This window comes from Ornithodoros turicata, chromosome 6 (assembly GCF_037126465.1).
Source record: "Ornithodoros turicata isolate Travis chromosome 6, ASM3712646v1, whole genome shotgun sequence".
Taxonomy (NCBI): domain Eukaryota; kingdom Metazoa; phylum Arthropoda; class Arachnida; order Ixodida; family Argasidae; genus Ornithodoros; species Ornithodoros turicata.
The window spans coordinates 2,411,947-2,423,954 of record NC_088206.1 but is presented as its reverse complement, the minus strand read 5'-3'; the positions used below and the strand labels follow the sequence as shown (position 1 = coordinate 2,423,954).

General features: G+C 46.2%; 1 protein-coding gene across 2 annotated transcripts in view; it reads right to left on the bottom strand.

The window, feature by feature from the left end:
- Positions 1 to 12,008, bottom strand: part of LOC135398817 (transcription factor AP-2-epsilon-like) — a 210,661-nt gene that overhangs the window by 176,213 nt on the left and 22,440 nt on the right. Inside the window, exon 2 of one of the 2 annotated variants that reach the window (XM_064630313.1) lies at positions 9,338 to 9,404. The gene's annotated coding sequence lies outside the window, so the exon portion shown is untranslated. The remainder of the gene's footprint in view (positions 1 to 9,337; positions 9,405 to 12,008) is intronic. The other variant, XM_064630314.1, reaches the window with a different exon arrangement.

The window sequence follows — 12,008 nt, the reverse complement described above, 5'->3', positions numbered from 1 at the left end:
CACATGTGGTGATGGGATTTGAACCCCTCTTGGAGCTACCACTAGCGCGTGCAAGGCACGTGACCCGAGCTCGAACCTCGGAAACCTGTGCTTTCCCTGGGTATGTCTCTAAGGTGGCAAAGGTCGGCACAGACCCCCACACAAAGACGATCCAATCCTCCGTGCAGACCGCCGCCGTGACGGCAGACAACCTTAAAGGTACTGTAAAGCAGTAGACAAGCAGGATATGCTGGCGACGTGGCTTGAGACTTTCTTGCTTGTAAATCCCATATGCGGAACCATACGACCGACAACACTCTCTAAATATTTTTAATTTATCATGAAAAATCCGGCGTAGCGCAGCGGCGCGACGCCTGGTGTCGAACAACCCCCTGTGCAGCGGGCAACACTGTCGAATATGTATTAGGCATGCAGCACTATTTTGTCGCGTTTTGTTCTTTTGGTGGCTATATTATTTCGTATCATATTTCCACGGGGGTGCAGAGACCCCTGTTTAGTGTGTTTCTTGCGAAATAAAATCAAAAAGAAACACAGCGCTGTTCGGCTATCGGGCCCAGTGTTATACGCATGCAACGTGGTTGCCGCCGTACGCGGCTGAGAGTACGAATCCCTTCCGAATACTAATACAGTGTTGCCCATAGTCTTTCATTGTAATTTTCTAGTTAACTGCACCACCGATTGGAATGAAATTTGCGCCGTTTTTGTACTGATGGCTTGGACTATCGAATAGCCACGCTAAATAAAATTCGGCTTCTGCTGCTTTACAGTACCTTTAAAGTTGGCTTTGTGGTGACTATACAAAGCAAGAGAGCATGCCCGTGAGTAAGCTATGCGCTACAAACGAATTGTACGCACTGTAGTACCTGTCCCAAAGAAAGATGTGAGTTATCAGAAATACCTAGCGAAAGCACAACACGCGAAAAGTCACTTTCTTCATGTATCCACCAAGTATACTATAAACAGCAGGTTCTGTTCCTACATTCGCAACGGACGCCATCAGTAACAGAAGAATATGTAATCGAATATTCGGTTCTACTGACAACGCAAAATGGAAGATACGCGACCGCAAAAGGCATCGTAATACGGATCTGCAACAATAAGAAAAAAGGAGGAGGCAACAAGCAGGCACTTCGAAAATTATAAGTACGAATCCTGTAGAACTAAATCGAAACTAACTCTATTATTCTGACTTCCGAACCAATATCTGCATCACCTTTTTTTCGGACTCCTCCGTTCCATAATTCTTGGCTACAATACTGAAAGGAACTTACTTTCTCGTCATTTCATTGGTAGCAAGGCGGTACACCTCGACCAATTGTGTGTCGCGAATTTCTTATTCGCACTCGAAAGTAATATATGCGTAGCGAACGTCAAAACGAATAAGCCCGTCATGTAACGCACTGAAGAAACGAGGAACCCTTTTTCACGTGTCTTCTTCTGTTTCGCTGTATCTATTTTTAGAAACAAAATCGGAGCGATGCGGGGAAACAAAAGACACGCGAGAAAAAGTAACGAAGTGTGTGGTAAAACTGTCCGAAAACTCATCAGCGATGTCAGAACGTTCTGTTGCGCGACATGCCTCCGAGGGAAGGCGGTTTCACGGTTCGCTTGAACGAAATTTAATTAGCGCCGAATTGTTAGACGCAGCCATTGTGCCGCGTTGCAAAGAAGCGAGCACCGACCTAGCTTGCAGCGCCCTCTCGCTTCAGTTTCTCGCGCCGCAGATGTCACCGACAGCAGCGCCGCCGAGTTTTAGCGGCCCTGGGGCAAAGTTCACTAAGGATCGGAATTAGTATCACGGCTCAGGTATATTACATTGTGGACGATGTCGTGGTGATATGCTACACGGTGACGACAGCGAAAATGCGTGTTCGTTGTTTCTGTGACATGTTTCTGTTGCAGATGCTGACATTTTTTTTTTAATTCGGTGTTAGCACCGCGAAGCACCTGTGGCTATGAGTGGTGTACAGACGTGGACAGATGGAGAGAGGACAGCAGGAAGGAGTTGGGGGGGTTAGCATGCGTCCTTGGCCGACTTCAGGGGAATAGTGCCGACATTCGTCCAGTAAGTCTTTGGAAAACCCAGGAAAACCCTCAGACAGCACAGCCTGTGGTAAGATACGAACCGACCACCTCTCAGTTTTCAGCACGACCGCGGATGCTAGTTACGTAGTGCAGGGTCATCACTACATGACTTAACATTTGCATATAATTTGGAACTTGAAAGATCAAGATTTGTTGCAGTCGTCTCCAGTGGTATACCGCTCAAAATGTATGGAAGTGACAGCATCGATCAGGAAAAAAAAATGAAGGGGGAGGGGGTAACCAATGAATTGGACTACTACAAGACCAATCAGAATTTTTCTATCTCAAGTTTGCTACACACGGGTCTTACTCGCATCATTTCCAAAATTCTTGCTATACGAACAGCTTGCTGCTGCCTAAACTAAAGATACCGCAAAGAATCGCTGTCCATTGCAGCCGACCTCTTACATCACACCGCTTTTCACAGCAATCCCTAAACTTTTTCGAACCCTTTCGTCGCAAACATTTTCCATCATCCATCTACAAGTTTGCACAACGCCAACAAATCGATGCCCGCCTTTCTGATTATCCGCTATCGTCTGTTATCACTTGCATCGCCGGCTATCACTTCCCGACCTTTCCCTGCAGGCGCACACCATATTCCAGCAGCTTTTTAAGCGCGTCGGCCAACTACAGCCAGCGTAATTTGCACCGCGATCCAGCTGGCACGGACAGCATCACGTGGTCTTCCTTTTCTCCCCATTTCACCTTCTACTATTGGTCTGGCGTGCGAGCGCGCGAAAACGCGAAAATCTCTGACAGGTTGCAGGAGAAATAAAAAAGAGAAAGGCGAAAGCTAAAAATGAAGGGACGGGGATATGGCGAAAACGAAACTAGCACCAGAAGAAGAAGAAGAATAAGGATGGGTCGCGTTGGGAATAGGAAGGTCTCAGAGCACAATTAGGAAACGGGATGGTGTGTCCTCAGGCAGTGTTTTATCTGTTTGTCATCTAGATGAAGAAAATAGGGAAGGGGGGGGGGAAGAAAGGTGACGCCCCACCCTTTTTAGGAGGAATTGTTCTTTCTACGTCGTGCTGCCAGTTTGCGCGACCAATGCTGTTTGTCTTACCGTAGTTTTGTCGCTTGCTCCACTAGGCAAGAATTCGGGAGTGAGTTAGGCTTCGCAAACGTACGAAAGGAAAGGAAAGGAAAGGAAAGAAAAGGGGTAGTTTGGCATCGCCCTCTTCTTCGCGTGTAGTACACCGTGTTTTGGTTCCATTTGGTTGCTTCCCCACACTGCTGCCTGCCTGTACTATAGGGCGCCTCGGGCTAAGTCTGGCAAAGATGAGAATTTGGTCTGCAAACCTTGTGCTCCGCGAGTTTGACCTGCCAATTTCGGACGATGCTAAGGAACGAGACGGACTCTGTGGAGGATCTTCCGTCTCGTCGTTTGGACGGTCTGTTGGGAATGCTACGTTAGCTGGTTTCGTTTTACTTGACAGTTGTGTGTCTGTTTGAAACGCTATGTTGGAAGCCCATTGCCTATTCCGCTCCTGTAGCGTCCCAGGGAAAAAAAGGAAATCGAGTTTGAAGTCTTTGTGTCTCCAACAAGATGATTTACTCTCTTCTTTTTGTTCTTAACATTGTCGTGTGCCGTTTGTCAGTAAGTTAAATAGAGTTAAGAAGTAACGAAGTGGAAAATTGTTCGCTTGCTTCTTTTTTCTTTTTCTTTATCCCGCGTTTTTTCCTGTGTCTCTCGACGAAGTTTCCTTGCCTTTGCCCTGGACACTTGCTAAGTGATGTGTGTCAGCGTTCCACATAGGCATTAATACACTGACTGTGGTTGAAGTTATTGCTTGTTTAATGGCTCACATGACGTTCCTCGAGTTTACAGACGTTCGTTGGACAGTTTCCTGCGTGACCTGAGTGGGTACAGCGTCCGCGGACAGGTGGTAGCTCTAAGGTCGTGCTGAAGGCTTTGAGGTGCTGCAGCTCGCACTGGCTGTGCCATGTGAGTCTTCGGGCAATCTTCTGGGATGTGACAGGTTGTCTGCTATGGACAGCGATTCTTTGCGGAATCGTCAGTGGAGGCAACAGCAAGCTGATCGTAGCAAGAATTTTTGAAATTCTTCTGAAGACACTGGTCCGTCACTGCTGCGCACGCTAGACCCGGAGCTGAATTTTTACCATACCTTCAAGAACACCCAGACACATCTCTCCCGCATCGTCTACGCCTGAATGTGCCCTATGGTCGCCAGTTTTTTCATAAAGTCGGCAAGGTGGACTCGCCCAACTGTTTACTGTGCGGGGCAGTGGAAAACACTGAACATATCATCGTGTATTTTCCAAAACATGCTGCACAAAGAGGCATCTTGAGGCGGACCCTTGGCCATCTCGACAACAGGGAGGACTCGTGTGTAGCAAACTTGAGTTATAGATTAATTCTGATTGGTCTTGTAGTAATCCACTTCAATGGTTACCTCCCTTTCATCTTTTTTCCCTGATCGATGCTGCCACTTCCATACATTTTGAGCGGAACCACTGGAAACGACTGTAACAAATCTTGATCTTTGAAATTCCAAATTATATTCAAACGTTAAGACATGCAGTGATGACCCTGCAATACGTAATGTGTATAGAACGAGATGTTAGCATCCGCGGTCGCGCTGAAGTTTGGGAGGTGGTCGGTTCGAATCCTACCACCGGCTGTGCTGTCTCAGGTTTTCCCTGGGTTTTCCGAAGACTTAACCAGACGAGTGTCGGCACAATTCCCCCTGAAGTCGGCCCAGGATGCATATACTAACGTCCCTGTCTTCTCTCCATCTGTCCACGTGTGTACACTAGTGGTGGCCATAGTTGCTTCGCGGTGCTAACACAGAATAAAAAAAAACGTTTGAAGGTTGCGGTATAACAGGTGCAATTCGTGATCAAGGCCCGGTTTCACCAATGCTGGTTAACTGGGAACTACTTTTAGTGGAGTTCTTAGATCTCAGTTCAATCGGCGTTGGTGAAACTGGGCCTTGATGGTTCAGAAGTGCGCACAGGCGCTTCCCTGTTATGATGCTTCGCAGGAATTAAGAAAGGTATGCTACAGAGCTATGGTGGACCTCTTTTACCCCCTGCAACATTTTACAGGTCCTTTCTCTTTATCTGTTGTGAGTAACCTTAACCATGCCACCTCCCTCCGTATTCTTGGCTTGTGTTTTGACAAGCGAGGGGTAGAATAAGGGAAATAATTTAATCGCCACAGTATCTCACCTTCACTGTTTCACAGTGCAGGAACTTAATTCATTATCTCCTGTGGGCACGAGTGGGCATTCGGGTCAGATATACCCGCCACCCCTTAAAGCAGTTAGACGGCAATGCATGCTGTACTCCTACTTGATAACAGTACACACTTGGAGACGCTGCTGGTCGCGCGTAATAACCGATTGTCACGAGTGGGTTTTAGTAAACCAGTATGCAACGTGCCCGTACGGTACGATAATTCGAAACGATGTCACGATACGCGAGACTAACGCTGTTGGGGTTTTAGTTGACCGTGGAAGGAGACGGTACGGTTAATTAACGTCGTAGCGTTCCCGCATCGGCGTCGGAGCCTCAAGACGAGAGCCACCGCCATTACGAACAGACACTGTTCTTCTTCTGGTGCCGCAGTGCCAGAAGAATAGCCTGTGTTCGAAATATCGCCGGCCCTCCCCTTAATATTTCGGCAACTGATGTGGTCACACATTGAGGCCAATCCCCGCAATCATCAATCGAAATGCAGCTCTTTTCAGAGGTACCTTAAATTAGTAAATTAGTCAGGATGTACAACAGGCTTCTTTTGTAACCGCATGACATTTACTAAGCTTATGATCGAAACAACTTCAAGTTTCTGTCGAAATCAAAGTGAGCATTTCCACCTTATATTTCTGCATCTAATCCCAGCTAATAAGGGACGGTAAACGCGCATTAGGAGGTGTTGTGTGATTGATTGATTGATTGATTTGGTGTTTCATGGGGCTACAGCAACGGATGCCATACTACGCCAAGATGATGATAAAATATGCAGATGGTTAGATTTCTTGCTTTTTCAGTTTCAGTTTCAGTTTATTTCTCCTTTGCGGATGGAAGTCGGGATAAAAAGCCATTAGGCTTGACTTTTGTAATGTAAATGCAGTGTTCAAGGTGTGAAGGATGTTCAAGAGAAAGAAGAGCAACATTTGAGCTATGCTCGCGAGCAGTCCATTGCAGAGTATGCGTTTCTCTGTTCCCTTTGCTAAGATGGCTCAAAGCAGTACTGTGTGAAGCAGAACTTCCGGGCAACCCCAGACCAGGAGGGACCCGGTATTAAATAGTATTATCTTTCTTGAACCGCGGCGTGCCATCAACCCGTGTGCTTCGATTTTTCAAACGCAGACGACAGACCTGCCTAGTCAATTTGCATCAGACTCCCTCTACCAGACAGACAGATGCCAGAAATGACGTCTGCAATTGTCACTGCAATAGGATCCCATCCAAACAGCCTTCACAAATCAAACGCAAACCCTCACCGGTTAAATCCTGTTAACACGGCGCCCTGAACGATTCCCCCCATTGTGTCTCCCTCAAACTGAAGTACAGGGTGAGCTCCACAAGAGAAAATGCACAACGTGGATTAAAGATACTTCATCCGATCTTTAACAGAAAGCGTGTGTTTGCCATTTTGCAGTTCGGCGTCTCAACACCGAGCCGGCTGATTAGGGGACATAAAAAAGAAAGGACCTAACAGATGTTGAGGACTACACAAAGAAATAGGGGACGAAGTTTCCCCCAGCCGTAAGCAGAGCGTTTAGATAGTGTGAACGAAACATTTTAATCCTGTGGAACCCCGGTTTAAAATGACGCTTCTGTAAAATCGCAGAGGCGGCGCCTGGGTGTGAGGTTAAGTCACCGTGACGTGTCGCCCCGTGGTTGCCAGCATGTCGCGGCGTCGTTGGGATTTTATACGAGTATTTGTGCGAAAGTTTGTTGTGGCGCGATCTGAAAAGAGGTGGTTGAGTGAACCATTATGACAGGGTTGAAGAAAGACCCGGATGAAGCCGCTTAGCGGCGCACTGCGATACTGGATTTTGTGTGACGTCACGTCCAATTCGTCCCGTCGCTCGTTGCTCATTCGTTGCTTCGCAGTGACAGCACGGTCTAAAAAGAACTCGCTTTATGTCTGACTCTAACCCCACTTGTTTCGCGGTCATCGTACATTCAAAGCAGCACTCAACACACAAACAGAAAAAAGAAAAAACGAACTACGCAGATAACTGCTTTCGCAGTGCTGTTTCCGTTTCTGTTTCGCGGTGCTAACACGGGATAACGTGAAGTAGCAGAAATAGCTGGATTAACATGACGATCATTCAATTTCAATTTCAATTTATTTCCTTGCGGTTGGGAGAGCAGCAAAAAGCCCATGAGGCTTGACACCGGCTCCTCCCCCAAAATTCACTATTTACAGCAACAATACAGTAACGATCATAGCGTACAGAAAAAAAGAAAAACAATATTGTAACAATAACCAAGTGAGAAAAATGGAAAGAAGAGATATAATGCCTATGATACAAACAAATCAACTAACAGTTCAAAATTGACTCAATTAACAGTTAAATACCCAACATAAAGCGACAGAGCATTCCTTTTGGCATCAACAATGGGTCCGGCGACGTACCAACAAACTGATTAAAAATAAATGGTGACATATACGTCAATGACTGCTTGCCGTAGTTTGTTCGATGCAATGGGACACACCAAATCCTATGTCGAAAAGAACACTGCCGAACATCGACGGCCAAAGGTATGAAGCACTGCGTATATACTATAGTGGAGATCTCTGGATTTGAATTATTCGTCTCCTTCAGATGCGACATAATCCTTATTAAGGCATCAGGCCTAATATGTGTAGCCTCTCATATATAGGCCTCATAAAAGAAGCCGCATTAATGATTCAGGCGGGATGCAGTTCGACGGGGCGAGAGAACGCTACTGAATATTTGAGAAAGCCATGAACATTATACACGGTATACGTGCACGTACACGGCAAAGTTTATCCCGTTCGTGATATAAGAGGAGCTTATTCATTAATGCGCACGTGCGGTCTTTGAAGCATCCCCAGAATTCGTCCGCATTTTTCTTTTGTTTTTTCTCTGATTCTCGTTAGCGAATGTGACTAAACACTGGGTGCGAGGTTACTCCCTCGAGCATATTCCAAGTGAATTCAGGCATCGGCAACCGCGGCAGTCTTGTCCCAAACTAAAATTTAGTTCGGAGAAAGGCCCTTTAAAGGGGGGGAGGCGGTCTCAAGCAATGAACGGATTTCAAGGTTGGAGCTGCAAGTTAATCGGCAAGTTACGAGAATACACGCCATGCATAAAATTTCTGCCATAGCGGGGCCGGACGACACTTTTGATGTACAGGAGAAAAACGAACCTAATGATGAAAGATGAAAGTCACTGAAAAGGTTAGCCAGCTGTAGGGATCGAACCCACATCTTCTGGATTACCGCTACAGCTGGCTAACCTTTTCAGTAGACTTTCATCTTTCATCGTTGATTTCTTAGGCATTTGAAGCTTTGTTTGTATCTGTCCCTTCTATGTTGTTCCAGCCTCAGAACATCAGTTTCCCTCTTGACGAACCTAATGTTCGCGTCCCATTTCGATCTCACGGTGACATAATCATGCGCAGCTGCACCTTGGCAGACATTAATGGGGGGGAGTCACCTCGTTCGCAATTCAGAGGCAAGGCATCACATTTTACAACGAAATGATCTTGGCTAAAGCCTCACCCGATGCAGCGAAAAGAGTTTTTCACGTAAAATGAAGCGAGATCACGTGACGATTTCAGTGGCAGGTTTACGCTCAGGTGTCACTGTAAACTGAAAAACACCCTTATGGGTGTAAATCGCTTGTCCTATAATTGACTCTTTTTACACCGTATGGTCTGGAACACCCTTTTTAGAGGGTGTATCCCGTGTAAAACGCCCTTTGAAAGGGTGCTTTTCCTTGAAAATGCCGTCTTTTGCACCCTTTATACACCTTTTTAGGAGGGTGGTTAACGATCTTACACCCTCCTAAAAGGATGTTTAAAGGGTGCAAAAGAGGGCATTTTCAAAGAAAAGCGCCCTTTGCAGGGGTGATTTACACGGAATACACCCTCCAAAAAGGGTGTTCCAGACCATATACGGTGTAAAAATAGGTGTCAGTTATAGGACAAGCCATTTACACCCATAAGGGTGTTTTCCAGTTTACAGTGTGGTTGAGTAGAGCGAAAACGTATTCTACGCAGGAGCAAGGAGCACGCATACCTTGCTGCACGGCACATCCTACTGACCTTTCCACTCCACTCGTTCCTTAGAACACATCCAGGAAGCCCTGAAAGGAGCAAACAGAACAGAGATAGGCAAACAGAATCCAATAGCGAGCCCGAGCCGCGGATTTCAAGGTGTGGCCTTGTAATCAAATCTCCCGCTTAGCCAGTGACCCCCCCGGGAATGGCCGCAAAGAAGACGCTCAAATGAAATCGGTCAACAGCAAGAAACCGGTTGCAAAACGGGAAAACATCACTGGCTGACCAATTTGGGGAATTCGATTAATTTGCCGGCCAATTCGATTAGGGATGCTATTTGGGATCGAAAGGGGTAGAAGGGGGGCCAGGAACAAAAAGGGTTGTACATGCGGTGCGTGTGTGTGTTAGGCGGTGGAGATTCGCGGGGTTAGATAAGCTGGCTTGTCAGCAGACTGGGTCGGTTGCTCTGTTGCTGCGGTTCTAACGTACTGTGGTGCAGAGTTCGAGGTAACTCGTTACAAGTAACTCGTTACAAGTAACTAAGTTCCTTTTTTTTGGGGGGGGGGGTAATTTAACTTAGTACTTTTGCGCCATGGTAACTTTAAGAGGAACTCGTTCCTTTTTCAGGTAACTTTGCCAGAGTAACTTAAGTTCATTGTGATTAAGCAGCACAAAGACGCGGACAAAGAAGGAAGACAGGACGACTTCTTTGTCCGCGTCTTTGTGCTGCTTAATCACGATGAATGTACACCAACTACCCCGCCTGCACACACTCCTTCAGTAACTGAAGTTCCAAGTTACTTTTAAATCGCTTTTCACTCACGTCCATACATTTTCTTGCTTTCTCTTCGGTTCCCTCATGGCATCTTTCGCCATAAGGCGTGATATTCAATCAATGAGATTGAAATTAAGCTGAACCATTGTGCGCCCACAGGGAGCAAGTTCCTTTAAGGGACCATATCGTATAATCCCCTCAAGACCTTGGCTTTCGGGCGCGACCTTGTTCTCTAGCTGCGAGCGTAGTTCAATTCTACCAAATTTGTGGCGCTGTCGAACATTATGACGTCAAATTGTTTACAAACCGGGAGGGATATATTGTTGGACATAAACGAAAACGATCTAAGCGTGTTGCACCTGCCTAATGCTATTTTGTGTCCGAAGCAACGAAGTAACTCGTTCTTTTTTTAAGTAACTCAGTAACTGCGAGTTATATTTCAGGCTGAAGAACTTCGTTATTAACTTAGTTACATTTTTTCACACGGTAACTGAACTCGTAACGAGTTCTTTTTGACGGGTAACTTCTCAATCTATGCTGTGCTGTGGTGTGTGTGTGTGTGTGTGGCCTCACTCTGAATCTGGGTTGCAGAGTGACGTACAAAGTAGACGGGGCGAAGACTCAAACGCGCAATGCTCGTTTCAGTCTTCGCCCGGTTCACTATATACGCTGTATTGAAAATTGTCGTTGCAGGTGTTATCGACGGGACTTTGTTTGGATAAAGTAGGATTCCTTGTTAGGTCAGCGTGTGTACTGCATCGGCGCTTGAGATTTCGCGAAAGTACTATCAACGACAAATTACTATCAATAATGATTTACGAGCAAAGAAGTAATAAAAACGTTTTTAATGAAGTACCCAGGCGAGACACCTTCCTCGTGCGAGTGATTAGCGTTTGTGTGGGTCTTCGCGAACTTCGACGACTCGGAAGCGAAAGAAAAAAGAAAAAAAAAAGACGAACAATGCGGTCCTCGTCTCCGAGAAGAAACCCAGCTGCGTCCTTCTCCCGACACGCGGATAATGAAGTATATCTGGAAGTGTTGCTGCTGTTATGAGAAGGAAAAGTTTTCCCCATTTTTAATTGGGCGCGAAACAAAGGAAACCATTTTTCTAATTAAAAACTGCCTGCACTGTGTGTGTGTGTGTGTATATGTGTACGATAGCTCCTCAGGCGTTTTGGACTGCTGGGAACTTGGGTGGGCACCACTTTTATAAGCTGGCGAGGGGAGAGAGTTTTCTTCTTCTTCTTCTTTTTTTTTTTTTTTTTCTTGCGCGCTCTCAGACTAAATTCGGAAAGGGATCCGTGTTGTACAAGAAGGGTAATTAATCTGTGACGACGAAGATGAAGACAACAACTTGGGTTGTTATAGTTTCAGAGTTTCACGGCAAATACGCAACAAACCGATGGTGTTGAAAGTAACTCGAGGGGTTCGTAATGACTCCAGTGCGGTTCTTCGGAGTGAATTACTTAACGTTTTTCAGAGAACTTTTAGCTCCAGGGTCACGTTACAAGGGTTTCGAGTTCGAATCTTCACCAGAGCGGCGTCCCAGGTTTTCCCTGGGTTTTCCGGCGAACTTTCTCTAATGGGTGTTCCACCAGAAGTCGGTCGCAAACTATCTCCCTGTGTTACTCGTTTCTGCCGTGCTCTTTCCATCTGTACATAGCGTTCATAGCTACGGTTGCTTCGCGGTGCTAACACGGAATAAATGTTAATTGCGCGTACACGGACAGCAGAGAGGAAACCATGGGCATCACCTCTTCGTCATAATCGCTATCATGTGACGTCACAAAATCACACGTTACTGAAGTGTGCGGGAAAGCACAGCGAAAACATGAGACGGCAGAAACGATGGTGGGATTCGACCCCACCACCTCACACTCTTTCCCATGGTCCTGAAGTAGCACCAGCTAGGCGC